The 27,175-nt window shown below is 45.1% G+C and overlaps 1 protein-coding gene across 3 annotated transcripts in view; it reads left to right on the top strand.

The window, feature by feature from the left end:
- The window catches only part of LOC145417504 (WD repeat-containing protein 37-like), a 390,073-nt gene that overhangs the window by 74,303 nt on the left and 288,595 nt on the right, over positions 1-27,175 (top strand). The gene's annotated exons all lie outside the window — the stretch shown is intronic.

The following is a 27,175-nucleotide window of genomic DNA, read 5'->3' as shown; positions in this document are numbered from 1 at the left end:
CTGAGTGACAAGCCAAATGGTTTCCTGTACACCAGGAAACCATTTACTATGCTGGGTGGTAACCACATAACCAAATTAACGCCAGTAGTCTTGAAACTGAGGGCAGGGGTTACCCTTCCTGCACCCCACTCAAGGTGGAAGCTCATACCTACAACGTAAGTGGTAATCTTGAAAGTGGGAGAGCGCAGTGTGGGTAGGTGCGGCAAAGAGTTGGTAACACTGATTAATTTTTAAATTCAAAATCTTAAAATAAAAGTGGTACATATGACAGTTTCTAAGACTCACACACAATATAATCTATTAATGTTTGCAATTCTTACCTCTTCACTTATTAAAGTCTGGCATTTGTTCATAAATACTCTGTATAGGAGTATGCACACAGGATTTGGAGATCCTGTGCCGCATGAAAAATTCGGTGTCAGACATAGCTTCAAAGGGGTTCATGCAGTCAGTAATAACCCTATGAATACGCCTTGGCTGGTCATACCGTTTTGACTATATTTCTGCCCCAAATGCTTGTTTTTGCCATTCTTCCCACCCAGAACCCTGAAATCCCATCCCTCAAGACACGGGGTGGAGGGGTTAATTTGAAAACCAATCACGAACACCAAAAATAAAAGCCAAATTCGTTCAGATCACACCAAAATACACCAGAAAAAAATATTGCCAAGCCAAAACAAACTAGTGCTGACTTGTTAAAGCTCTTTGAACACAAACATGAGACTTTGTAATTCAAACTAACTGGCTGAGCACGTCATCTGTTTAGGTAGTACTCGGCCATTCTTTACTGTAGGAATTATTTCACTACTAATCAAACTAATTATAAAAGTATCATGCACCATATCTGATAAACAGCTTGGTAGAAATATCGAGAAATAAAATGGAAGTGGATACAGTATCTCATCTTTGTTTCCGTCTCGTCGTAAATTAACCATCCCCGGGGAAGTGGCAAAGTCTTTTAAATTGATAAAAATATTAAACGCTTATTTTTTTCCTTACACAATGTTTTTATCTTTAAATTAAAATTTCTATCACACACACCATAGGGTCCTTCAAATTCTACATAGTTTTCTTTGCATAAGGTTGCTATAATATGACGAAGGGGCATGCGAAGGGGTGCTACGAGACCCCCCACGGATTCCAGTAATACGCTGTGGTAATCCTCTTCCGTTCGCTGGGGAATACTCTCCCTTTCGTGCTTTAAGACTACCAAAAGATGCGGATAGGGCAAGGTGAACGCTTTCCCACAGTTTAAGACTATGGCCGTAAGGCACCTGGTTGTTTAGTGGGTAATTGCGGCGCTCCAGTTGGATTGAGCTGGTGAAGATTTATATCCAAGGGGTAGTTGGGATTTATTGCTCATGTAATGCCACTCAGGGATGAGTGAGGCTGGCCACTTTCATCTTAAATGTCAGGACCAACTTGCCTAGCCCTGGGCTCCTACGCTCTGCATGGGGCAACGTAGGATTGGATGATGGATGGATGGATGGTACTTGGCATCCTAAGTACAAGCCCAGATATTCCCTGTTTTGACAGTTGGGCACAATAAACACATACATACAGTTATAGTAAGTACCTGAAACACACATAGACATGGTTAGGTTGATAGAAAGTGAAGAAAAGGGCACAATAAGGAAGAGTCATGTACCATAGAGAGACTTTAGCTTGATGTAAGGGGTTCTGAGGCTATTGGGTGGAGAGTTAGGGTTCTCCACCACCTGTGATTAACTCCTCAAATTGGGGCTTATCTTTGATTCCTTCAAAGCTATCAGAAACCACAGACACTGCATGATCATTGTCAGCAGAAACCAGCTCAGGCATTGTAATGGCAGGAGTGTATACAGTATTTTCATCTTGTAGTGATAATGAAAACCTTTAACCAAATGCACCATAACCAAGAGATCACTTTATGTTGCAGGCTGGTTCCGCCAGTCAAGTTGGGTATGTTCTGTGCTGCAGTTTGGACAGCCTGAGATTTTTTTCTATTTGGTAGAGACCGTGGACAGGGTCAAGTTTATGGCTTTTGTGATCTTGTTCACCCCATGCTCGTTCTTATGGCGCCGAACCATGTCCAATTTAACATCAAGAGAGAAGCTATGCCCTACCCTTTTAAACTTGCCCTCAGTGCATTCCACAGGGGTTAGGACCCTTACCTGTCATATTTGCCAAGTCACAAGTTTCAGTATTTCACATACACAAAGTTCTCTCCCCACTTAATAAAGCACACTGCACTATTTCTCAGGCACTTGCACTGTTATTATGTTGATAGTGCATGTGCCAGTTATGCAACATGGGGAATGTGAGGGGGACAATCACAGCAATAGGACACATGAGTAATTGGATGAGTAACCCTGAAACTTCAGTGGGGTGGCAGGAAGGAGGACGCATGCAGAGAGGCCTCAGAAGGGGGTTCTGCGCACGTAAACATGGGGCAACCATTTTGGCTAAAACGTATGACTGAAGCCTTGTGTGAGTGACAGTGCGTCTGCACAGGATCGTTCTGCATGGCCTTCTCAAATATCATACAAGCAATTTTTGCAGTTGTTAATTCGAAACTGGGTATAAATTTTCATTGATTGTATACCAGGTAATTACCATGCTAGTGTTGTTTATCATATCATTTATAAAGTCTTCAACATGCTTGCATGTTTGGACTTTGTTCACATAATGACAGCTTTCCATGGTACTTGATCTCAGACACCCACTTCATTCATTTCCATATCTCTGAGGCCACTTTCTATTATCTTGTCCTCTGTCTTTATTGGTCTGTCTCATGCAGCCCTACCCTTGACATTCTTACCTCTCACATTCCACACACGCAGGCACACACACACACACACACACACACACACACACACACACACACACACACACACACACACACACACACACACACACACACACACACACACACGCACGCACGCACACACACACACACACACACACACACACACACACACACACACACACACACACACACACACACACACACACACACACATACACATTTTTTTCTTTCCAGAAGATTAAGAGAAAACAAAAACCAGTTTTTAAAAAACTTCCATGCACCTGATTACAGGTGTCCTCCTTTCGTAAAAAATCTATAACAGTTGGACTTGAATTGCCGTAGGTTGAAGTTTGGGGGAAGTCAAATCTGTGGAAGCGAGTTCCAAAGAGAAGCAGTTTAGGGAATTAAGGAATTCTAATAGGTGGAAGTTCCACAATGTTGCAGTGCATGGCAGATTACTCATGGCCACACTCCTCTGCTTTGACAGTACTTCGACCAGCTGTAGATATAATTGCTTTTGTTGTATTAGTGTTTACTCTCAACAAACCGTTATGTCCCATTCCATCTCTCCATTTCTGATATCTTTGCCTCCCTTTCAGTCTCTCGAGTCTACGCTAAATTATCATCTTACAACATCTCACACAGGAGTTCATTTCTGAAGTCACATGAAAGGGCTTCAGGTGCCATGACAAGCAGTAAGAGGCATAAGATTGATCCCTGACCCTGATGCACACCAACATTCACAGGAAATTCATCACTCACATCATCATTTTCTCTCATCTGGGTGCAAGCACCCACATACGTAGCCATAACCACTGAAACCAACCACTCCTCAGTCTCAAGGCTTCTCTTTTCCCACTTCACCACCTCCTTAGGGACTCTGTCATAGGCCCTCTCCAAATCAACAAAAGCAGAGTACAGCTTCTTTTTCTTTCCTGTAAATTTTGCCCGAAACTGTCAGACAGCAAATATGACATCAGTGGTCCCTTTGTGTGGCATAAACCCAAACTGCATCTCATCAATATCCACCCTTTCTTTTTTCACATCTTATAAAATTCTTTCCATTACCTTCATTATTCATTCATTTATTCATCATCTAATCCAGTGTTGCCCCATGAGGAGTGTTGGAGTCCTTGGCTAGGCAAGTTTGTCCTGATATTGAAGATTAGGGTGACCAGCCTCACTCATCCCTGAGTGGCATTACGTGAGCAATTAACCCCAACCACCCCATGGAATTAAACCTGCATTGGCCCAGTCTGATTGGACCGCCTTGATTGCCGACTAAATCACCAGGCATCATAATTTGGTATATGGTTACCACCCAGCATAATAAATGGTTTCCTGGTATACAGGAAACCATATGGCTTGTCACTCAGTGTAGAGTCGCCCGTAGAAATCTGACTCAAAAGATTATTGACACTATAGAGTAAAAGTCCTCCAGTTCGCCCACCAGTAATCTGAAAATCCAAATACTCCGAATTTGTGAAGGTGAAATTTTTAAAATTTTTCTGGGCTTTATCTAAGGATTTATATGGCTTGGGCTTGCCCTTGGACATGGATGTCCCTGCCTGCATTTCTATGCATTTCCGGTGAGTAAAATAATAACCCATATAATTTTAAGTGTTTCATTAGTGATCATGTACATACAGTAGGCTCACACAGTGCGTGAGAGATTGGGCGGTCCACAACCTCGCGCAGTGTGAATTCGCGCACTGAGAATACATAATCTTATGGGAAAAATTACATATGGGTGGTATCCCCTCATTCCTGGATATGTTTTGTCCCTTAGATATAATAAAGGTCAAATTTTTCAGACATTTTACTACAGATATAGCGATTGTATGCGTGTATGCGCCAACGCAAGATCGTGCAAGCAGAGTGAGAGAAGAGTTTTGGACAAATGTGGAAGTGTGCATGGAAAAGTTTGGAAGGAATGAGAGAGTGTTTTTGATCGGTGATATGAATGGTAAAGTAGGGAATGTGAAGGTGGATGGAATAGTTGGTGAGTGGGGTGTGCCTGCTGAGATAGATATGAATGGCAATGCATTAGTGGACATTTGTGCTGGGAGGGGGTTGGTGATAGCCAATACACTCTTCAGGCATAAAATGATCCACAGGTATACATGACGATTGATGAGAAGGGTCGGTGGTGAACTGAATGAAAGGAGGGCAATGATTGATTATGTGTGTTTGAATGAAAGGATGCGAAGATGTGTAATGGATGCAAGAGCTGATAGAGGTTGGGGGAGTGGACTTTCTGACCGCTACTTGGTGGTGGGCAGAATCAAGATCCAAATAAGATGGAGAAATAGAAGAAGGGAAAGACGGGAAGAAGGAGTAGTAATCCCTCTAATATCCGAACGCCCAATATCCAAACATCCCCACTAACCGGACATAATCGTCCCGGGATCAAATATTCCCAAAATGGTCCAAAAACCACAAAAAATTCGGAAAAAAAAAAAAACACGAATTTTTCCAGCCTGTAATTTGAACTTGGCGCGCTCGGCGCGGGACAGCTTTGTTGTGGCGCGTCATTCCTCCGATGTCCGATAGAGCACTGCTGCATCCACCCCACTTTCCGCCTGTCTCTCGTCGCGAGTGCACACTCGTCGTCATGGCTGCCCACATGCTCGCTTTTGTGGTGGTTCCTTACCTGCAGCAGGCACTCCTGCTGCTCTTGGGGCTCCCATTAGTGTGTGTGATGATGGCCCCGCCGCCTGAGAAGAGGAAGAGAGTGGTGTTGACTCTGGAGAAGAAACGGGAGATATTGGAGAAAGTAGATGTGGGGTGGTCTTCTTCCCCGCATCCTCCGCGAGTTCAACCTGGCCCGATCTAATTTGTTCAATATCAAGAGATCCCGAGACAAACTCATGCAGTACATGGCTGACTTCTCGTCGAGAAGCAAACGCAACTTGGAGAGGAAGGTGATGTTTACTCCCAAGTTTGCTGAAATCGACCGCTCCACGTTGATTTGGTATCGACAGCAACATGCTGCTGGTGTGATGGTACGTGGAACGGAGCTGAAGGCTGCTGCTGAGAAGTTCGCCAGGCTTCATGACGCCCTAGACTTCAAGGCATCTGAGGGTTGGCTCTTCGCGTTCAAGATACGGCATGGCCTTACCAACCGTAAAGCTCATGGCGAAGCTTTGGACGCTAACGAGGATGGAGTTGACGAGTTTTGGCACAAGGTGAAGGGCTTGATCGACAGGGAGGGCCTCATTCTCGGTCAAGTCTACAACACTGACGAAACTAGTTTATTCTATCACTCTTTGCCAACGAACACTGTAGCCGAGGAGACGGAGAAGCGTGTACCTGGCCGCAAGCTCTCCAAGCAACGGATACCTGCTTTGTGTTGTGCCAATGCTAACGGCATGCACCGGCTTAAGTCCGTATTGTTGGCCATGCAAAGCAGCCTCGGTGTCTTCGTGGGATGATGGATGTCCTTCCTGTCGTCTGGTACCATTCTTTCAAGGCATGGTTTACAGCCCAGATCTTCAAAGACTGGTTCCACCACCACTTCGTCAAGGAGGTCATCAATTACCAGACGAAAACACCGGGAATCCCGCGCGACCAGGTAAAGGCCCTCCTTTTCCTCAACAATGCACCTGCCCACCCATGCGACAAGGACTTGGTGGCTGAAAATGGCCGGATTAGGTGCATGTTTCTGCCACCTAATACGACTGCTCTCATCCAACCAATGGACCAAGGAGTGATCCTGGCAACAAAGCGCCTATACCGCCGGAAGTTCCTGGACGAAGTGATGGTTGTTCTCGAGGACGAGGACGAGCGCAGGGAGGGACGGGACAGGCGAGGCCAGCGGACTTTGGAAAACCTTTGCCGGTACAACATCAAGTCTGCAATCTACAACTGGGCCAGTGCATGGAAGGAAGTCCCTGTCAAGACTCAAGAAAATGGTTGGTCTCGTCTGCTTCTCGGAACGGATATGGAGTACGATTTTCTAGGGTTTGACGTAGATGACTTCCATGCACGGCTACGTACGCATGGCGACAATGTTGATGTGGACAATGTGCGTGAGTGGTGGGATGACGACGAGGGCAATCCTGGGTATCAGACATTGTCTGATATCGAGATCGCATCTTCAGTTGCAGGTGTCAGTACCCAGCTTGAAGATTCCGATGAGGATGTCGACGATGATGCGGACTGCTCTCAGCATGACACTACTCCAGCCATCCCCAAGCTGAGCGCATTCCAGGAACACCTAGAGTTCGTTCTCGACTACCTGGAACACCCGGACTGCGACAGGGAGATGGGGCCCTTGGGACTTGTGGAGGAAGTGCGTGCTTTCAGGCAGCGCATCATCAATCGTCAGAATCATCAGTCATTACGTCAATCAACCATTGACAGCTTTTTCAGGCCCGTGACCCCTGCTGTGCCCAGCCCTGGCTCCACTCCGTTGCTTCCCCAAGACAGGCCCTCATGCTCCGAGCCACAGCCCAGCACATCAGCCACGGTGGAGTCACCGCTTGACGTGAGCTTGCGTCTGTCTTCAGAGTCGACTGCAGTGGGTACGCCATCACCACGACCCAGCGACACACCCCTAGGTCACCTGCCAGTGACACTCTTGGACTCTGACAGTGATTAAACAGGAAGAGCATCTCCACTAGACCACACGGGAATTTACAGTGTTGTGCAGTGAAAAAAACAGTGTGTTGTGTTAAGGATTTACAGTTGTTAACCCTTTAACTGCTGGTGTCATTCCAGAATGACATTGAAAAAATTGGACCAAACCGCGGGTGTCATTCTGGAATGCTTGTTAATATTTTGAACACCGCGCGTTTTTTCTGTGTGCAAATTGTTTCACGCAAGAGTAGCTGTCAAGTTCTTTCACGCCAGCCCTCCCACACCTCCCTCCTCCCACACCTCCCTCCTCCCACCCCCACCCCTGCCCAGACACGCATCAGTCAGTATCTGTCCAGCTCTGTGCGTGACAATGGCGCTTCGTCCCGAGTCATCATCGCTCGCTTCCTCCTCGGAAATTCCTAGTGCTAGTGTGCCTTCGACCTCTACACCGAAGAAGGAACTCCCGACGGCGAGGCAGAAGGGGTTGAGCACCCCAGAAATTAGGACAGAGCTGGATAAAACTGTAAGTACAACTATGGATTGTGGCAGTGAGAGTGATACACTTACTGCAAGTAGTGATGATTATGCACTTACTGCTTGGGAACTGGTTATGGTTGAACAATTGGGCAGTGACAGTGATGAAATTGAACATGTTGTCTCCCCCCCACTGCCCACAACTTACTCTGGGAAAGGGAAGGCGCCCATGGGGAAAATGGGTGTAGCACGTGGGAAGGGAATGAAGCGGAAAACTACGTCTCCTACACCCGGCCCTAGCAAGCATTTCCCACCACTTTCCCGTTCCCCTAGCCCTATTGCCCTCACATCATCTTCATCTTCTGCCGTGCCCTCTCCTCAGTCAACATCATCTGAGGAATATGAATTCCCAGAGCCTGCACAGCGAGGGAAGGCAGGCTGGGCAGGCAGGGTAAGCAGGGCAGGCCAGGCTAGAACAAAGGGGATGCGTGGCAGCCGGAGGGCAAAGCAGGGTGATAAGCGGAGTGATAAGCGGGGAAGAAAGGGAGGTCAGGTTTCACCACACACCAGGTCAGTAACCCACCGCCTGCCCCCCACCCAGCTCCCTCCCCCTCACCACCCCCCCCACTCACCCCCCCCCCACTCACCCCCCCCACTCACCCCTCCCGCTCACCTCCCTCCCGCTCACCTCCCTCCCACTCACCTCCTGCTTCACCCATTGCCTCCACCTCAACTCCTTCTCACCGGGAAAAGAGTGCAATGCGACCTGACACTGCCACTGAACCACGTACCGGGAAAGTGGATGCATTTGTGTGGTCTGACGGTGCTGATTTTCAGCCACACAATCCGCCGTTTGACATGACAAATGCCGGAATACAGCCTGCCTTCCCATGCAACGAAGGAGATGACTTTGTGGACTACTTCCTGGCCTTCATGGATGACGAAATCGTGCAATTTGTCAGCGATGAGACCAATAGGTATGCAGCTCAGTGTGCAACAGAAGGGCTAGGACCTATTGGCTCACCAAAGCAAGTATCGTGGTTGCCTGTAGGGATCAGAGAGCTGTATGTGTTCTTTGCTCTCATATTCTTGATGCCCCATATCAAGAGACATGAGTTGGAGGAGTACTGGCTGGTTGATGACATCACTTCAAACCCAACATTCGGCGAGTACATGTCACGAGATCGGTTCCGACAGCTGCCAGTTTACCTGCACTTCACTGACAATGAAAACCCGTCCCAAACTGACCCTTTGTGGAAAGTGAGGGATTTCCTCAACAGGATTAGGGATCGATTTATGCGATTTTTCCGTCCTATGCAAAAAGTCGTCACAGATGAATCCCTGGTATTGTTCAGAGGACGTCTCAAATTCATGCAGTACATCCCCAGCAAACGCCACCGCTTTGGAATAAAGTTCTTTGTGCTGTGTGACTGTGAGACGGGGTATATTCTTGATTTCGTTATCTACTCTGCAAGCACAATGGACGTGGACAGGAATGACCCCCTTGGCTTCTCTGGCTCCATAGTAAAATTGCTGATGGAGGGGTATTTTGGTGGGAATCATGTGCTGTACACGGACAATTACTACACAGCACCGAAACTCGCCAAATACCTGGCTGAACACGGCATCGGCACTGTTGGCACTGTACGGAGGCACAGGAAAGAGTGGCCAAGTTTCCCTGAAGCATCATCCTCATCCAAGGGAGATGTGCACCTGAAGAAGTCAAACAAGCTTCTGGCGATCAGGTGGCACGACAAGAAGGTCGTGAATATGCTCAGCACCATCCACAAGGGGGAATTGCAGAGAATTGGGAAGGTCAGCTACAGGACGGGAGAGCCAATCATGAAGCCAGATGCCGTCATTGACTATAATATAAACATGAGACTTGTTGATAAGTCGGACATGATGATTGGCGAGATAGACTGTCTCAGGAGAAACACCCGATGGTACAGGAAGGCTTGCCTCCACATGCTCGATATGTGCATGCTCAATGCCTTCCTCCTCTACAAGACACAAGTCGGGGGCATAAGACAACCATCCCTGAGACAGTTCTCCAAGACTGTCGTGCAGCAGCTGCTTGCAAGATTTGGTCAGGTGACGGCATTGGTCCCGAGGCGACACTCTGACACAACCTGACCGTCTTGAGTGCCGCAGTTACATGAGCCGGCACCAGCTTGTGAAATTGCCTCTTACCGCAGGCGGCAGGTTGTCACAGGGCTGCTGCAGAGTGTGTCATAACACCACACGGAGGCCTTGGGCGAGAAAAATGAGCACACACCAGTGCCAGGAATGCCAAGTCGCTCTCTGTGTGACTCCGTGCTTTGCCGAGTACCACTCTCTGAGTAAATACTGACAGTGACAGTGATATACAGTGATGCGACAGTGACGTGCTTTACTAATAATTGTATAAGAGATAATGTAGTAATAGGGATATTTTGCCTAGAAAACAATGTAAATATTGACCAGTATAATAAGTGATATGGTAATAAGAAAATCTGCGGCACTGCTGTGATTCTATTATGCGACAGTGATGTGCTTTACCAATAATTGTATAATATAGTAATAAGAGATATTTTACCTAGAAAATTATGTAAATATGGCCAGTATATAAGTGATATGGTAATAAGAAAATCTGCAGCACTGCTGTAATTCTGTGATGCGACAGTGATGCAATATAGTAATAAGTGCAGTGTAAATATAATGTATATTGCCCAGATTATATGTAAAATAGTAATAGAAGTTAGAAATAATGAAAACATCGCCGCTAACCAAACTTCAGTGAGCGTGTGATGGGCAGTGACGTGCGGGCAATTACAGTGCCTTTTACCAACCTCAGTGAACACAGAGTGGGTGTTTACCGTATGTGCAGTGTTCATATATGTTTATAGTACTATTATCAGAGAGTGGTTGGCATTTGGTACTGGTGTGTGGGGCGAAAAATAGTGATTTTACAACGCTCACTTCTAACGGCACTGCCCGTCCAGTGAAAGTCCACAAAGTTATGAAACCTACGTCATTGCAAAGCTGAAGGTTAGTACTTTCTAATGGTATTTTATTTTTTGCTCTAGCTTTATTCTGTGCAGAGTTATTAAGGTTTAAAGGTTTGTTTACTTTTGCCTGGAACCCCCGTGGGAGAGGCCAGTCAGGGCAAAACAATGCCCACGGTTAAAGGGTTAATGAGAATACAATTTTGAAACAACATTTAACGTAAATAGACTTGTTTGTTTTTGCTTTAGAAAATGGTTAGAAGAGTGGGATAAGTTAAAGTGCAGAGTGCAACACTTAGTAAGTTACAATGGAGCATAAGTTAGACAAGAGTGCACACTGTGAAGAGAACGGACTTCTGAGTGCGGTTGACTAAGTTCAGTGCAAGACTTCATGAACAGTGTACTGCAAGTGCTTCAGGAAATCCTTCTTACTGTCAGAGTCCGAGAGGAGGCTGTTATTCATCGAGATGGCCATGGACTTGCTGTAAGTAGGCAGAATGTTTCATACTGTACTTTTTTCCATACTATACCTATCTCAAACACCTCATTTCACTCTTTAATGTCCTTTATTGGTGTGAATAGGGTGTTAGAAGCTATGCATGTGCAGTAGGAAGGTGTTTTTCTGAGTTAGGCTAGGTTTGGGTCCATAAGTACCAGTCCAGGAGCCAGGGACTTGTAAGTACCCAGAATGTTTAATATTGTATGAACATACCTCTAAAATCTCATTTTATGCTTCTTTTGCATTGATTTCAGTCTTTTATGTGCCTTATTGGTGTGATTTGGGTCTTAAATAGGTGCTATGCATGTCCAGAGGGAGTTGTATAGGTGTTTCTCTGAGTTAGGGTCCATAAGTACAAGTCCATAAGGTGGGGCCCAATATCCAGACAGGACCACTATCCGGACCTGCCTATGACCCTATCACGTCGGATATTGGAAGGATTACTGTATTTGCAAGGAGATTGGAAAGGTTACAAGAGGATGAGCAAAAGGCAGAATATAGGAGAGAAGTGGAGGAGCGATTGGATAAATATGAATTGGAGCAGATGTGGGACGTGGAAGGTGTGTGCAGGAAATTCACAGAAGAAATAAGTGCAGCATGTGATGTGGTGTGTGGGATGAAGAGAAGATGGAGGGGGGTGCAAGGAACAGCGTGGTGGAATGAAGAAGTGAGACAGGCTGTGGCACAAAAGAAGAAAGCATACAATGAATGGATGAGAAATAGGGGCGTGAAAGAAGTTGAGAGGCTGAAGAGAGAGTTATATGTAGAAAGGAAGAGAGAGGTGAAAAGATTGGTAAGAGAGAGTAAGAAGAGAGTGGATGAGGATTTTGGAAGGAATTCGAGTGTAAAGTGGAGGGACTGTAAGAAATTGTTCTGGAAAGAGATGAAGAGAGTAAGACAGGGCAGAAGTGAAGTTAGCAGGGGAGTGAAAGGTAAAAATGGTAGATTACTAGTGGAGAAGGGAGAAAAAGTGAGCAGACGGAGAGAACACTTTAAGGAATTGTTGGACATAGAGGATGGAAGTAATGCGAGTATAAGTGGCTGGGGAATGGCTGGGAGAAGGAGGGAGGTGAGAAGACAGGAAGAAATCAGTAGGATAAAAGTTGTGGAAGCAATGAAGAAAGTTAAATCAGGGAAAGCCCCAGGAATTGATGGAGTGTGTGGTGAAATGCTGAAGCATGGAGGAGAGATAGTAGTAGAATGGATGTGGAAGATCTGCAGATTGGCCTGGGAGGAAGGTAGAGTCCCGGAGGATGGGAAGTCAGGTATAATTATTCCCTTGTACAAAAGAAAAGGGGAAAAAGAAGTGTGGTAATCATAGGGGCATTTGTCTTCTTAGTATAATAGGAAAAGTGTATGGTAGGATACTTATTGACAGAGATAGAGAAAGAACAGAGGAATTAGTTGGAGAAGAACAGGGAGGCTTTAGGAAGGGAAGAGGTTGTGTAGATCAGATATTCATTCTTAGATCTTTAGTGGAAAAGTTTCTAGAGAAGGGAAAGAAGTTGTATGCGGCTTTCATGGATTTGAAGAAAGCATATGACAGGGTGCATAGACAAGGATTATGGAAAGTATTAAGAATATATGGAGTAGATGGGAAGTTGTTGAATGCTGTGAAGAGTATGTATGATGGATCTAAGGCTGCAGTGTGTGTGGATGGTGAACTGAGAGATTTTTTCTCTTTGAAGGTTGGGTTGAAACAGGGATGTGTCATGTGTCCATGGTTGTTCAATCTGTACATGGATTGTGTAATAAAAAAGGCACAAGGTAGGGTAGTGGATGTTGGATTGGCCCTGGTGAGAGAGGGTAGTGTTTGGAAACTCCCTGTACTGTTGTTTGCAGATGATACTGTGTTGTTGAGTGAAGACGAAGGGGAGCTGCAAGGCTTGATGGGTGAGTTTGGGAGAGTGTGTAAGAAACAGAATCTAAAGGTGAATGTAGGGAAGAGTAAGTGATGGTCTTTGAGAGAGGTGAAGTCAGTGAATGTACAGTGAGGTTGGATGGTGAGGAATTGGAAAATGTGAGTACGTTTAAGTACTTGGGTACTGTGATGAGTAAGGATGGAGGTTTGGAGGGTGAGGTGCTTGAAAGGGTACAGCAGGGAAGAAAGGTTGGTGGTTCCTTGGAAGCAGTGATAAGAACAGGGAATTGAGCATGGAAGTGAAAAAGTTACTACATGACAGTATTGTGATACCAACTCTAACGTATGGAAGTGAGGCTTGGATGTTGTTGGAAGGACACAAATCAAGAGTGAGTGCAGTGGAAATGAGTTATTTAAGAGGAGCCTGTGGAGTCACATGGAGAGACAGACTTACAAATGAGTATATAAAGGAGCGTTGTGGTGTCGATGTGGATGTGATAGGAAGCGTTATGAGGAATACACTGAAGTGGTTTGGCCATGTGGAGAGGATGGAGGGTGAGAGACTGACGAAGAGAGTGTATGTGAGTGAGGTGGAAGGGGGGAGAGGGAGGGAGAGGCCGAGGATAAGATGGAGGGATGTGGTGGAGAGGTATATGAGAGAGGGGGGTGTGAGTTGGGAGCAGGGCAGTGAAATGGCAGGCGACAGGGCGACTTGGAGGTGATTTGTTTGTGGCCACCCCAAACGGGATTGAGGCGTCTGGCAATAGATAGATAGATAGAACAAAAATATGGGAAGTCACCTTAACCCTTACACTGCGGGCATGTTTCCCAATGTTTTGCGTCTCCAGCGGGGTTATTCGGGCTCCGACAGACTCTCAAAAAATATTTGCTAAAAATCAGTTATTAGTCCTTGAATATTAAAATTACATATGCATATGGAAAATCATCCACTCTCTTCTTCAGCTTTCTCCTGGGATGTTTGTTGAGCCTTCGTTGATTACCGTAGGACTTGTGGAGACCTCTGAAGTTGGGTAACGAAGTCTCCACTTTACACTTCCCGACAACCTGTAATATGATTACCACAGCCAGATATTAACACTATAAACACTACTCTATGATTATCAAGTAGTTTGGGATCCATACTCCAAATAAAATCCACTGTGAAAGCAGTGAAAATTATGAGCGCGTATGACCTTCCCATTTGCGCTAGTTCGCTGTTGGTATTCTGTCATTTATTATTCATAAAACCCCTCACACTTTATATTTCTGTTACTACATAACACTTATATATATCTGGAGTCTTTATCCATAAGTTTCCTTCAGTAGTATTAGTTTATTGTCACTGTAGGGATTCAATTTCTTTCAGTAAAATAGGTAGCATTCACTTTCTCGTCCTATATACTAGCATTGAGAGTGAATGTCACTTTCACCTTCACTCTCATAACTCATAGTATTCAGACATGCTAGAGTGAAACTTTCACTTTCATTACTCCTGGGGTATATACTCGTATTCTTATAATGCTACTCATTTACATTTCTATTTATGTTCTCTAATTTATTTACGTTATTTACATTTCTGTTTTATTTACAATGTGTTATGCATTGTCACTTGAAGTAACTTATAAAACTATTTTCCACTGTTCATGTATATTTACATTCATTACTTTCACTTGCTGCTTACACATCATTTGCACATTATTTACAATTCCACTTGCACTGTTTTACTCAATAGAAAGATCGTAGTCACTCTTTTATCAATTGTCAGCCCTTTACCTCTTTCCATACGAGGTTTAGTAGGGGGTAAAGGTCACTGGGCCCTTTGCATGCGAATAGTCCCTGAAGTTAGGAAGAGCAAACAGACGTCCCTTCACATTGGAAGATGAAAGTGAACTGATAAGGGTGGGCCGGGGTGGTGGCCTACCTAGGGAAATGCATTACTGCCAACGTTAGCCTCTTGACAGCAGCTAATATATAGCAGTGAAATGATTGGCAGGAAAGCTAGACAATACATTATAAATTAGGTAGTTCCAGGTGAATTTAAATATCACTTAGGCTTCTCCCTTCCCTCCTTATATGTATATTTATTATGAAAATAGATTATACGGCATATTTTGGGAGGGGACTTAAATGGTCATGTAGGTGAAGCAGCACAAGGTTATGAAGGAGTGCATGGGGGATGTGCGTATGGTCTAAGGAATGCAGAAGGGGGAAGGATACTCGAGTTTGGGGAGGCAACGGATATGATTGTGTGCAACACATATTGTAGGAAAAGAAACAGTAGGTTAATTACGTATGAGGCTGGGGGAAATAGCAGTCAGATAGATTATTTTCTGGTTAGGAGGGCCGATAGGAGGTTAGTGAGGGATGTTAAAGTTATAGGAAGTGAGGAGTGTGTGCAGCAGCACAAACTGTTGATTTGTGATATGGTGCTTAAAGAACAAGTGATGAAAAAGATTACTTATATACCTAGGAGGAAAATATGGAAGCTGAAAAACCAAGTAGTAAGGGATGCCTTCTATAGCGAGTTGAGGAGAGTGGTGGCTGAACAGGGAGCTGTAGACAGAGGCGTTAGTGAACAGTACAGAGCCCTCAAGAACAATTTCTTGAGAGTTACTGATGTAACATGCGGCTGGACAAGAGGACCACCAAGACATAAAGTAACTTGGTGGTGGGATGAGGGTGTAGAAGCTGCAATTAAGGAGAAAAGAAGGCTTTTCCAGGAATGGAAGAAGGGTGTTAGCAAAGAGGAATATTTGGCTGCCAAGCATAGGGCTAGAAGAGAGATATACAGGGCAAAGTCTAAGTCACAGAGACAATTACTTGATGACCTAAATCATGGGGAAAAGAAAAATATATTTAGGGTGGCAGGTCAGGTGAAGAGGGATAATCGGGATATCATAGGTGAGCAGTGTGTGAAGAATGATGAAGGAAGGGTAGTGGTGAACAGTGAGGATATTAAAGATGCATGGAGAGAGCATTATAACCGGTTGTTGAATGAGGAGTTTGACTGGGACAGGGAAGGTTTGGAGCCAGCAGATCCAGTGTCTGGCCCTTGGCCTTTGATTGATACTGCTACTGTGAGTGAGGCAATAGGCAGGATGAGGGTGGGGAAGGCAGCAGGTGTGTCTGGGTTGACTGCCGAAATGTTGAAGGCCTCAGGCGATATAGGGGTGAGTTTAGTCACTGACCTGATAAATAGGATTATTTATGAGTGTGTTGTCCCAGATGATTGGCTGAAGAGTGTAATTGTAAATGTGTATAAAGGGAAGGGTGATGCCCTGGAAAGAGGAAATTATAGAGGTATAAAGCTTTTAGATCAGATAATGAAGGTAATGGAGAGAGTTTTAGAAGGTATGATTAGAGAAAGAGTGAATATTGATGAGATGCAGTTCGGGTTCATGCTGGTAGGGGGACCACTGATGCCATATTCATTGTTCGACAGCTTCAGGAAAAATATATTGGTAGGAGAAGGGATCTTTATTTTGTTTTTGTTGATTTGGAAAAGGCCTTTGACAGAGTCTCTAGAGAGGTGGTGAAGTGGGCAATGAGAAAGCTTTTCTTGGAGGAGTGGCTGGTTAGGGTGGTTATGGCCATGTATGTGGGCGCTCACACCCAGGTGAGAGTGAATGGAGATTTGAGTGATGAGTTTTCCGTGAATGTTGGTGTGCATCAGGGGTCAGTCTTGAGTCTCATGTTGTTTATCATGGTACTTGAAGCCCTTTCACGTGACTTTAGAAACGGACTCCCGTGGGAGTTGTTGTATGTTGATGATTTGGTGTTGATTGCAGAGAATGAAAGGGAGGTGGAGGAAAGGTTTAGGAAGTGGAGAGATGGTATGGGGCAAAAGGGTTTAAGGGTAAATGCAGATAAAACAAAAGTGATGATATCTAAGGTTGGTGGCGGTACTGTCAAAGACGAGGGAGAGTGGCCATGTGCAGTTTGCCACAAGGGCGTGGGAAGTAATTCCATCTTGTGCGGTGTGTGTGATAAGTGGGTGCATAAGAGATGTAGTGGTATCAGAGGTAGACTGCGAGATAATGCTGATTTTATGTGTTTGGCGTGCCGGGGTGAGCAGGTGGAGATTGTCAGACGTGAAAGGATTGAACTTGCTGGTGAATCTCTTGAGTGTGTCGAAGAGTTTTGTTTTGTTATTTGGGAGACATGTTGTGTGCTGGAGGTGGGGCTGGAGCTAGCTTTGTGGCTAGGATGAGAAGTGGTTGGAAGAAGTTCAGGGAGCTCTTGCCTCTCCTGACATTGAGAGGGCTCTCCCTACGTGCTAAGGGGTCTTTGTATGAAGCATGTGTTAGGAGTGTAATGCTGTATGGCAGTGAGACCTGGGCAGTGAAGGAGGAAGATATTTGCCGGCTCAGACGTACAGAAATGACAATGATTAGGTGGATGTGCAGTGCGTCCCTGCGTCCAAGGCCTGGAGGGGCTGGGTTTACAATGGAAGAGTTGAGAGGTAGGATGGGACTGGAGTGTATTGGTGTTGTGATGAGGAGAGGTAGATTGAGGTGGTTTGGACATGTGGAGAGGATGGGGGATGATAATTGGGTGAGGAAGGTGAGAAGTGTTAATATTGGGGGTGGGGTTATGAGGGGTAGACCGAGAAAGACATGGGACGAGGTCATTAAGTGTGACCTTAGGGTTAAGGGACTGAACAGGGAGGCTGCAATGGATCGTGCAGCGTGGAGAGCCGCCATTAGGTGACCAAGGCCGACACATGCAAGCATGTTGGAGCCTTTAAAAACGAAAACGAAAACGAATTTCAAGGGGAAATAAGCAGCGAAAACTAGCGAACGAGTGCACGAGGTGTTGTCAGGTGATAATTAGCCAATTCCAGGTGTATGGCACTCTCACTTACCTTATTTCTTTCTTGTATATATTATTTGGTATAAGAATAGGGCATAGAGCTTATTTCAATTGATGAAATCAGTGAAAAATTCCAGGGAAGATTTACTTAGCGTAGCACGGCTGGGCAGGCGAGAGGATAATGTAATGGAGGGGGGGTAGGGACGGGAGTCAAGAACGGGGAGAAATGGCTAAATTGTCAACAATGGATGGGAGTACAGATGAGATTAGGAGTGCTGACTAGTGTTGGACATTGGCAGTACTGATAGATGATACAAGCCACCACTTGAAAGCCCGGGTGAATTCAAAATAACACAGAATCACAAACGTGACGCCCCGCGGTATGATCCCTTGCTCCCAAGTGTCACGAAAGTGACATCCCGCGGTTAAGGGGTTAACAACAGTAGTCAACAGGCCTGATGGACTTAAATAACAGGGGTTCTGAGGCGCAGCAACACTTACAGCGCCGCACCTCCCGCCTCACCAACACTTCACTCCACAGACTTCTCTTGAGCTCCTTCCCCAGGTTCCTGAAAGTCACTCACTTCGGCCATAAACCCCTCGCAGTACGATGCTGACACTTCTGACATTGCATCCTCTTCATCCTTAAGAGGAACAGGAGCAGACAATGTTGCTGGTTCCTCAATTTCACTAACTTGAGCCCGCTGTGTGTAACTTGTTATGAGCGTCTGTCTTCTTCTGTTTATTTCTTGCCTGTGTCTGTCTGTGTAGAAACGGAAGAGTTTGTCAATTCCAAGCAGAACCTCCTCCGTTCTTAGGCTGCTCACTTCCTGTTCCTTCACCTCTTCCTTGAGATTATCCATTGCAGCAAGGAACTTACTTATTCTTGACATACACAGCTCTGTATTCCTCTCCATCACACTAGGCTGCTCAACTTGACTGCCTGGCGTCGGGCTCTGCATCAGCCTTGTCTGTCTTGGGAGGCTGTTCCTTGTCAGCAGCGTGCACTTCTTGTGTGTCAGTCAATGTAATGTCCTCGAAACCTGGTACTGCTTGTGCCGCTGTCAGTGTTCCTGCCTCGCCTCAGCCAGTGGTTGAATGGCCGTGTCCTGGGTCATGCATAAGTGAGGCACGAGCATTCGCCACACATAGTTGACCGTTGCAGGTGTAATCTGGTGCCAGGCTTGTAGGAGAAATTCAACTGCGTCCTTCCTCGTAAAATGACGCCAAAATGCCTCAACAGTCATGGCACCTGTGGCGGGTCGGGATACAGCTGCTGGTGTAGATGGAACAGGAGCAGATGCCTCATCGAGGTCTTGCTCGTTATCTTCTTGTAGGGCATGAAGCTCCTCTTGTGTGTCGGTCTTCCTGCGTAGGTAGTCATACACTTGCTTGTGGTAGAAGTGCTTCACAGTGGCGATCAGTTCTTGATCCAGTGGCTGCACTAGTGACATCGTCCTGGGTGGCAGAAACACAACACGACAATCCTTGTGCAGATCTTTTAGGTATGGAGGGTGACTTGGTGCATTGTCAAGCACAAGGAGCATCTTAAATGGAATGCCCAGTTCCTGACACTTAGGCCTGGCATCGGGGACGCAGCGCCTCGTTAACCAGTCTGCCATAATGATCCCGGTCATCCAACCATTTACAGACTTGTACCAGTACATGCCACTTGCGTCCATGTTCGTGAGGTTTTTGTAGCACCTTGGGTGTGAAGCTGTGTGTACAACAACTGGCCTCATCTTGTGGCTCCCAGACAGGTTTACAGCAAACATTACCGTCATCTTACACTTCTGGAGCTTGTGACCAGGGGCTTGTTTCTGTCTTTTAGCGATGTAAGTTGATTTGGGCATGGCCTTGTAGTATAACGATGTTTCGTTGACGTTGTAGATCTGGTCCTTGGTGTACTGTCCCTCTTCAAGAAGCGCTCTAAATATCACTGGATAGTCTCTCGCGGCCAGCTCGTTGGCAGAGGGACGTTCACCAGACACTTTGACATGACTGAGTTCCTTGCGCTTGAGAAAACGGTCCAGCCATCGAACTGATGCCTTGAAAGGTTTGTCCACATTTGACTTACGAGATGCTGCCTTGTAAAAGAGCTGGGCTTGGTTCCGAATAAATCTGACATTCAGTGGATAACCTTCCTTCTCCTTCCTCATTATGAAGGGGCAAGATACCATTCCATTAGTATCATCGCGCGATTTCCCACCTGCGAACGGCCGTGTAGGTCAGAGGCACCATATGTCTTGACTACAGCCCTTATGGCATCACGGTTCTTCCACACTGTTCTCACTGTTGATTCAGCCAGTCCCAGGGCTTTCCCGATGGTGGTGTTTCCTTGTCCCTCCTCCTCCATCTTGATAATCTCTAACTTGGTGACGTATGTCAGAAATTTCTTAACTCTTGGCGTTGGAGCCATGGTGCGGTGAAGTACAGGCCGGGATGGAGCAGCATAGAAAAAGCCACACGTTGTATATAACAGGTTAGCTGTAGAGAGCGGATCCGCGCTATGCACAAACCAGGACTGTTATGGCCCCCGCCACCTTGTACCCCAGGCTGCGCAGTAGAATGCCCAGGAATTTCTGCACACCAACATGACGACACATGATGCGTTGTGTGAGGGGTGGTCGCGTACTAATAGAAATGGCATTTTTGAGCCACTCCTTGTCTCTTCGTCGCGTTCTGTGAGGTAAACTCGTGCATTCAAGGTTTTTGGTTATGACTTTTGGTCACTCACACACAATGCAAATTGCGCTCTGTGATGACATGCACTGTGCAAGCCTACTGTATTCCTAATGTTTTCAAAGGGCCATTCTAGTAAACCGAAAAAGACAATAGTCAGAAAGACCCTCGGTCCCCTGCCATTCGGATTACAGGAATTTTACTATAATATGCTCTTTCCGGGGCATCACCCTTCCTCATATACATGTTAACAATCACAGTCTTGAGCCACTCATTTATGACAACACACATATATACGTTTGAATTTACCAAATCAGTAACTAAACCCTCTCTTATAACTCCGGAGGTCTTCTGCATTTCAACAGTCAACTCAGACACACCTGTTACCTTCCCCAACTGCATTGTGCTTATTGCCCTGGTCATAGTAACATCATCAGTCAAAGACCAAGGGCCAAACATGGATTTGCAGACTCCAACCCTCCTCTGTTCCAGTCACTCCTCATTCAGCATTCAGGTACAGTACAATTCCCTGAATCTGAAAAGATTGGTATCAGGAAGCTTTTATTTATTTATTTATTATTATTATTTTTTTTGGAGTGGGACACTATCATTACCATCAGATATATATACCCCACCTACTTGGCATACCCTTTGCCATTCACTGTATCTGTGCTCAGATTTATTAGCTCACACTTGTGGTTAAGTTCAGGTGTGAAAAGTCAGCAATAAACAATGATGATATTTGTCTGTGGAGTCAGATCTCAAACCCCCCCAAAAAGTTAAAATCAAACTTCTGTCGTCAGTTGAATCCAGCTTGAACTAATGGGGCACTCAGTGGAGTGCATCTGTCCGACAAGGGCAACTTAATTTCGAAACCATTCTTCATAATGGGTTAGGTTTTCTCATCATTGATTAGGGTTTAGCAAAAAGTGTTTTCTGGATCTCAAACAAGCACTGTGATCCAGATCGGTCTAAAAAGTTCTAAACTAGGAGTTGTTTTGTGTGTGTGTGTGTGTGTGTGTGTGTGTTTTTCCCCTGTAAACTGACTTCACCCCTTCTTTACCGAGCACCATGTCCTGCGTCGGCGGCCACTACCTCCCCCCACACCGAGTTGTCACACAGCATTTTTGGTGCGCCAGGGGTTGGGTAATTCATCATCGCGTCCAAGCTAATAACTTTGTGTTATTTTGTTTTTTTAACATCAGTGATCAGATAAACCCCAAAAGAGTGTGCCAAAAAAAAAAAAAAAAAAAATATATATATATATATATATATATATATATATATATATTACATATTACATATTTTTCTTGTTAAAATATATGTATATATATAACCAATAAATATTTAGGCTTGAAAACAGTAATGTGCACAGTTACTGGTGGAGTATTCTTGAAAAACCCTCCCTACCCTGGGGGTAGGGGCATTTTTTCAAGAATACTACCCCAGTATCCCTGCTTGTCATATGAGGCGGCTAAAAGGGTTGGCGGAGGGTTAGTGCCCTTCCCCGGAAAACAGCTAACTAAAAGACAAACAAGGAGCCTCAGACAAGAACTGACCAAAAGATGACCACCGAGGACCGGACAAAGTACATGGTATGGATCGCGAAGTGGAATGTAAGGGGTGCGAATGATGAGGTGCTTGAGGGTGCGAAAGTGGATGTATGTGGAGTAACTGAAACTAAATGGAGAGGTGAGAGTGTGAGAGAATGGGAGTATGGATGGGATATATATGCAGGAGTAGGTGAGAATGAGAGGGCAAAAGAAGAAGTGTGTATTGTTGTGAGTAAAAGATGGAAGAAGAACATAAGAGAGTATGGATCAGTTGGCTCAAGGATTGTGTGGATAAGATTGAAAGTTGGAATACAAATGTTTGCATTTGTGTGCGTGTATGCGCCAACTCAAGATCGTGCAAGCAGAGTGAGAGAAGAGTTCTGGACAAATGTGGAAGTGTGCATGGAAAAGTTTGGAAGGAATGAGATGGTGTTTTTGATCGGTGATATGAATGGTAAAGTAGGGAATGTGAAGGTGGATGGAATAGTTGGTGAGTGGTGTGTGCCTGCTGAGATAGATGAGAATGGCAGTGCTTTAGCGGACTTTTGTGCCGGGAGGGGGTTGGTGATAGCCAATACCCTTTTCAGGCACAAAATGATCCACAGGTATACATGGCGAGTGATGAGAAGGGTGGGTGGTGAACTGAATGAAAGGAAGGCAATGATTGATTATGTGTGTGTGGATGATAGGATTTGAAGATGTGTAATGGATGCTAGAGCTTATAGAGGTTGGGGGAGTGGACTTTCTGACCACTGCTTGGTGGTGGCCAGAATCACGATCCAAGTAAGATGGAGAAATAGAAGGGAAGGACGGGAGGAAGGAGTAGTTGCAGAGAGAGTGGAAAGGTTACAAGAGGATGAGAAAAAGGCAGAGTATAAGAGAGAAGTGGAGGAACGATTGGGCAAATATGAATTGGAGCAGATGGGTGACATGGATGGTGTGTGCAACATATTCACAGAAGAAATCTGTGCAGCATGTGATGTGGTGTGTGGGGTGAAGAGAAGACGGAAGGGGGTGCAAGGAACAGCATGGTGGACTGAAGAGGTGAGACAGGCTGTGGCACAAAAGAAGAAAGCATACAATGAATGGATGAGAAATAGGGGCATGGAAGAAATTGAGAGGTGGAAGAGAGAGTTATATGTTGAAAGGAAGAGAGAGGTGAAAAGATTAGTAAGGGAGAGTAAGAAGAGAGTGGATGAGGAATTTGGAAGGAATTTGAGTGTAAAGTGGAGGGACTATAAGAAAGTGTTCAAGAAAGAGATGAAGAGAGTAAGACAGGGTGGCAGTGAAGTTAGTAGGAGAGTGAGAGATAAAAATGGTAGATTACTAGTGGAGAAGGGAGAAAAAGTGAGCAGATGGAGAGAACACTTTAATGAATTGTTTAACATAGTGAATGGAAGTAATGAGAGTAGAAGTGTTTGGGGAATGGCTGGGTGAAGGAGGGAGGTGAGAAGACAGGAAGAAATCAGTAGGAGTTGTGGAAGCAATGAAGAAAGTCAAATTGGGGAAAGCCCCAGGAATTGGAGTGTGTGGTGAAATGCTGGAGCATGGGGGAGAGATAGTAGTAGAATGGATGTGGAAGATGTGCAGATTGGCCTGGGAGGAAGGTAGAGTCCCGGAGGATTGGAAGTCAGGTATGATTATTCCCTGTACTATGATTTCTGTGTTTTTAATACTTTGTGGGGGAGGTCCTAAATCAATTTGTGGTAGCTGTAGGTGAAGTAGCTCAAGGATATGAAGGAGTACATGGGGGATTGGCATATGGTACAAGAAATGAGGAAGGGGAAAGGATACTCGAGTTTGGGGTGGCAATGAACATGACTGTGTGCCACACACATTTTAAGAAAAGAGAGATTAGGTTGATTACTTACGAGTCTCAGGGAAATAGCAGCCAGATAGACTATTTTCTGGTCAGGAGGGCTGATAGGAGGTATGCGAGGGATGTTAAAGTTATACGGAGTGAGGAGTGTATGCAGCAACACAAGTTGTTGATATGTGACATGATGCTTAAGGAAAGGGCGATGAAGTAGAGGACCTGTGCACTTTGGACGAAATATGGAAGTTGAAAAACCAAGCAGCAAGGGATGCCTTCTATAGCGAGATGAGGAGAGTGGTGGCTGAACAGGGAGACATTGATGGAAGTGTTAATGAACAGTACATAGCCCTTAAGACCAACCTCTTGAGAGTTACTGATTCAGTATATGGATGGACAAGAGGCCATCAAGACATAAAGTGACTTGGTGGTGTGGATGAGGGTGTAGAAGCTGCAGTTAAGGAGAAGGCTTTTCCGGGAATGGAAGAAGGGTGGTAACAAAGAGGAATACTTGGCCGCCAAGCATAGGGCCATAAAAAGGTTTACAGGATGAAGTCTGAGTCACAGTGACTTTTTTGCTTGATAACCTTAATCGTGTGGAAAGGAAGAATATGGTTTTTAAGGTGGCAGATCAGATGAAGAGGGAGAATATGGATATCGTAGGTGAGCAGTGTGTGAAGAATGATGAAGGTAGGATTTTGGTAAACAGTGGGGGTATTAAAAACACATGGAAAGAGCATTACAGCCAGTTGTTGAATTGAGTGGGAAAAGGAAAGTTTGGAGCCAGCAGATCCAGTGTTTGGCCCTTGGCCTTTGATTGATGCTGCTACTCTGAGCAGGGCAATAGGCAGGATGCAAGTGGGGAAGGCAGTAGGTGTGTCTGGTTGACTACTGAAATGTTGAAAGCCTCAGGAGATATAGGAGTGAGGTTAGTCACTGACCTGATAAATACAGTTATATATGAGTGTGTTGTCCCAGATGATTGGCTGAAGAGTGTAATTGTAAATGTGTACACAGGGAAGATTGATGCCCTGGAAAGAGGAAATTATAGAGACATAAAGCTTTTAAACCAGATTAGGAAGGTGATGGAGAGAGTTCTAGAAGGTATGATAGAGGAAGAGTGAATATTGATGAGATGCAGTTTGGGTTTATGCCAGGCAGAGGGACCTCTGATGTTATATTCTTTGTTTGACAGCTTCAAGAAGAATGTATAGGAAAGAAAAGGGAATTGTACTTTGTTTTTTGTTGATTTGGAGAAGGTCTTTGACTGAGTCTTTAGAGAGGTGGTGAAGTTGTCAATGAGAAAGCTTGGGATTGAGGAGTGGCTTGTTAAGGTGGTTATGGCCATGTATGTGGGTGTTCACTCTTACACAAAGGTGAAAGGAGATTTGAGTGATGAGTTTTCCGTGAATGTTGGTGTGCATCAGAGGTCAGTCTTGAAGTCCTTGCTGTTTATCATGGTCCTCGAGCCCCTCTTACGTCTTCAGAAATGGACTCCTGTAGGAGATGTTGTATGCTGATGATTTGGTGTTGGTTGCAGAGAATGAAAGGGAAGTGGAGGAAAGATCTAGGAAGTGAAGAGATGGTATGGGGCACAAGGTCTTAAGAGTAAATGCAGATAAAACAAAAATGATTATATCTGAGGTTGGTGGTGGTACTATCAAAGATGAGGGAGAGTGGCCATGTGAGATTTGTCACAAGGGCCTGGCAAGTAATTCCATGTCGTTCAGTGTTTGTGATAAGTGGGTGCATAAGAGATGTACGGTAGTCGTATTAGAGTTGAACTGTGAGGTAATGCTGATTTCATGTGTGCGATGTGTCGAGGAGAGCATGTGGATATGGGCAGACGTTAAAGGAATGAACTTGCTGGTGAGTCTCTTGAGTGTGTGGAAGAGTTTTGTTGTATGGAAGCCATGTTATGTGTTGGAGGTGGGGCAGGAGCTAGCTCTGTGGGAAGAGTGAGGAGTGGTTGGAAGAAGTTCAGGGAGTTGTTGACTCTCCTGACATTGAGAGGTCTCTCCCTCTGTGCTAAGGGATCTTTGTATGCGGCATGTGCTAGGAGCCTAATGCCGTATGGTAGTGAGATGTGGGAAGTAAATGAAGAGGATATTCGCAGGTTCGAACGTACAGAAATGGCAATGATTAGGTGGATGTGTAGTGCGTCCCTGAGTGCAAGGCATGTGGGGGCTAGGTTTATGATTGAAGAGTTGAGAGGTATAATGGGACTGGAGTGCATTGGTGTTGTGATGAGAAGAGGTAGATTGAGATGGTTTGGGCATGTGGAGAGGATAGGGGATGACAATTGGATGCAGAAAGTGAGAAGTGTTAATGTTGGGGGTAGAGTAGTGAGTGGTAGACTGAGAAAGACCTCGGATGAGGTCACTGAGTGTGACCTCAGGGATATGGGACTAAATAGGGAAGCTGCCAGAGATCAAGCAGGATGGAGAACCGTCATTAGTTGACCAAGGCTTACGTGCGCAAGCATGTTGGAGCTTTCAGAAATGAAAATGAAATCACCATTCACTCTCACCTGGATGCTATCACCCCCATACATTGACATAGCTACTCAAACCAGCCACTTCTGAGTCCCAGGCTTTTTCTTTGCGCACTTCACCAAATCCCTTGGAACTCTTTCACAAAGGCCTTTACCAAAACAACTGAGTATAGCTTCCTTTTCTTTCCTGTTTATTTTTCTTGAAGCTATCAGACAATGAATATTGCATCAGTTGTCCCTTTGCCTGCCACAAACCCAAGCTGCATCACATCATTATTCACTCATTTCCTTATCATGCCTTCCAGGACTGTCTCTGTTACTTCTATTATGTGGTCTGAAAGTTTTCTGCATCTGTAATATCCTCTTTCCTGGTCATCACCCTTCCCCTTACATACATTTACACTCTTCAGCCAGACTTCTGGAACAACACATATAATTGAATTTACAAAATTAGTAACTAAACCCATATAATCAGATTTACTAAATTAGTAACTAAACCCACTCCTATATCTCCAGAGGTCTTAAACATGTCAGTAGTCATGCCAGACACACCTGCTGCCTTCCCCAACTACACTGTGCCTATTGCCTTGCTAACAGTCGTAGCATTAATCAAAGGCCAGAGGCCAAACGT

The sequence above is a fragment of the Coenobita brevimanus genome, chromosome 14 (genome assembly GCF_032717465.1).
Source record: "Coenobita brevimanus isolate Jiangsu-jjx chromosome 14, ASM3271746v2, whole genome shotgun sequence".
Taxonomy (NCBI): domain Eukaryota; kingdom Metazoa; phylum Arthropoda; class Malacostraca; order Decapoda; family Coenobitidae; genus Coenobita; species Coenobita brevimanus.
The sequence above is the reverse complement of the archived record's forward strand: the minus strand, read 5'-3'. Positions and strand labels throughout refer to the sequence as shown.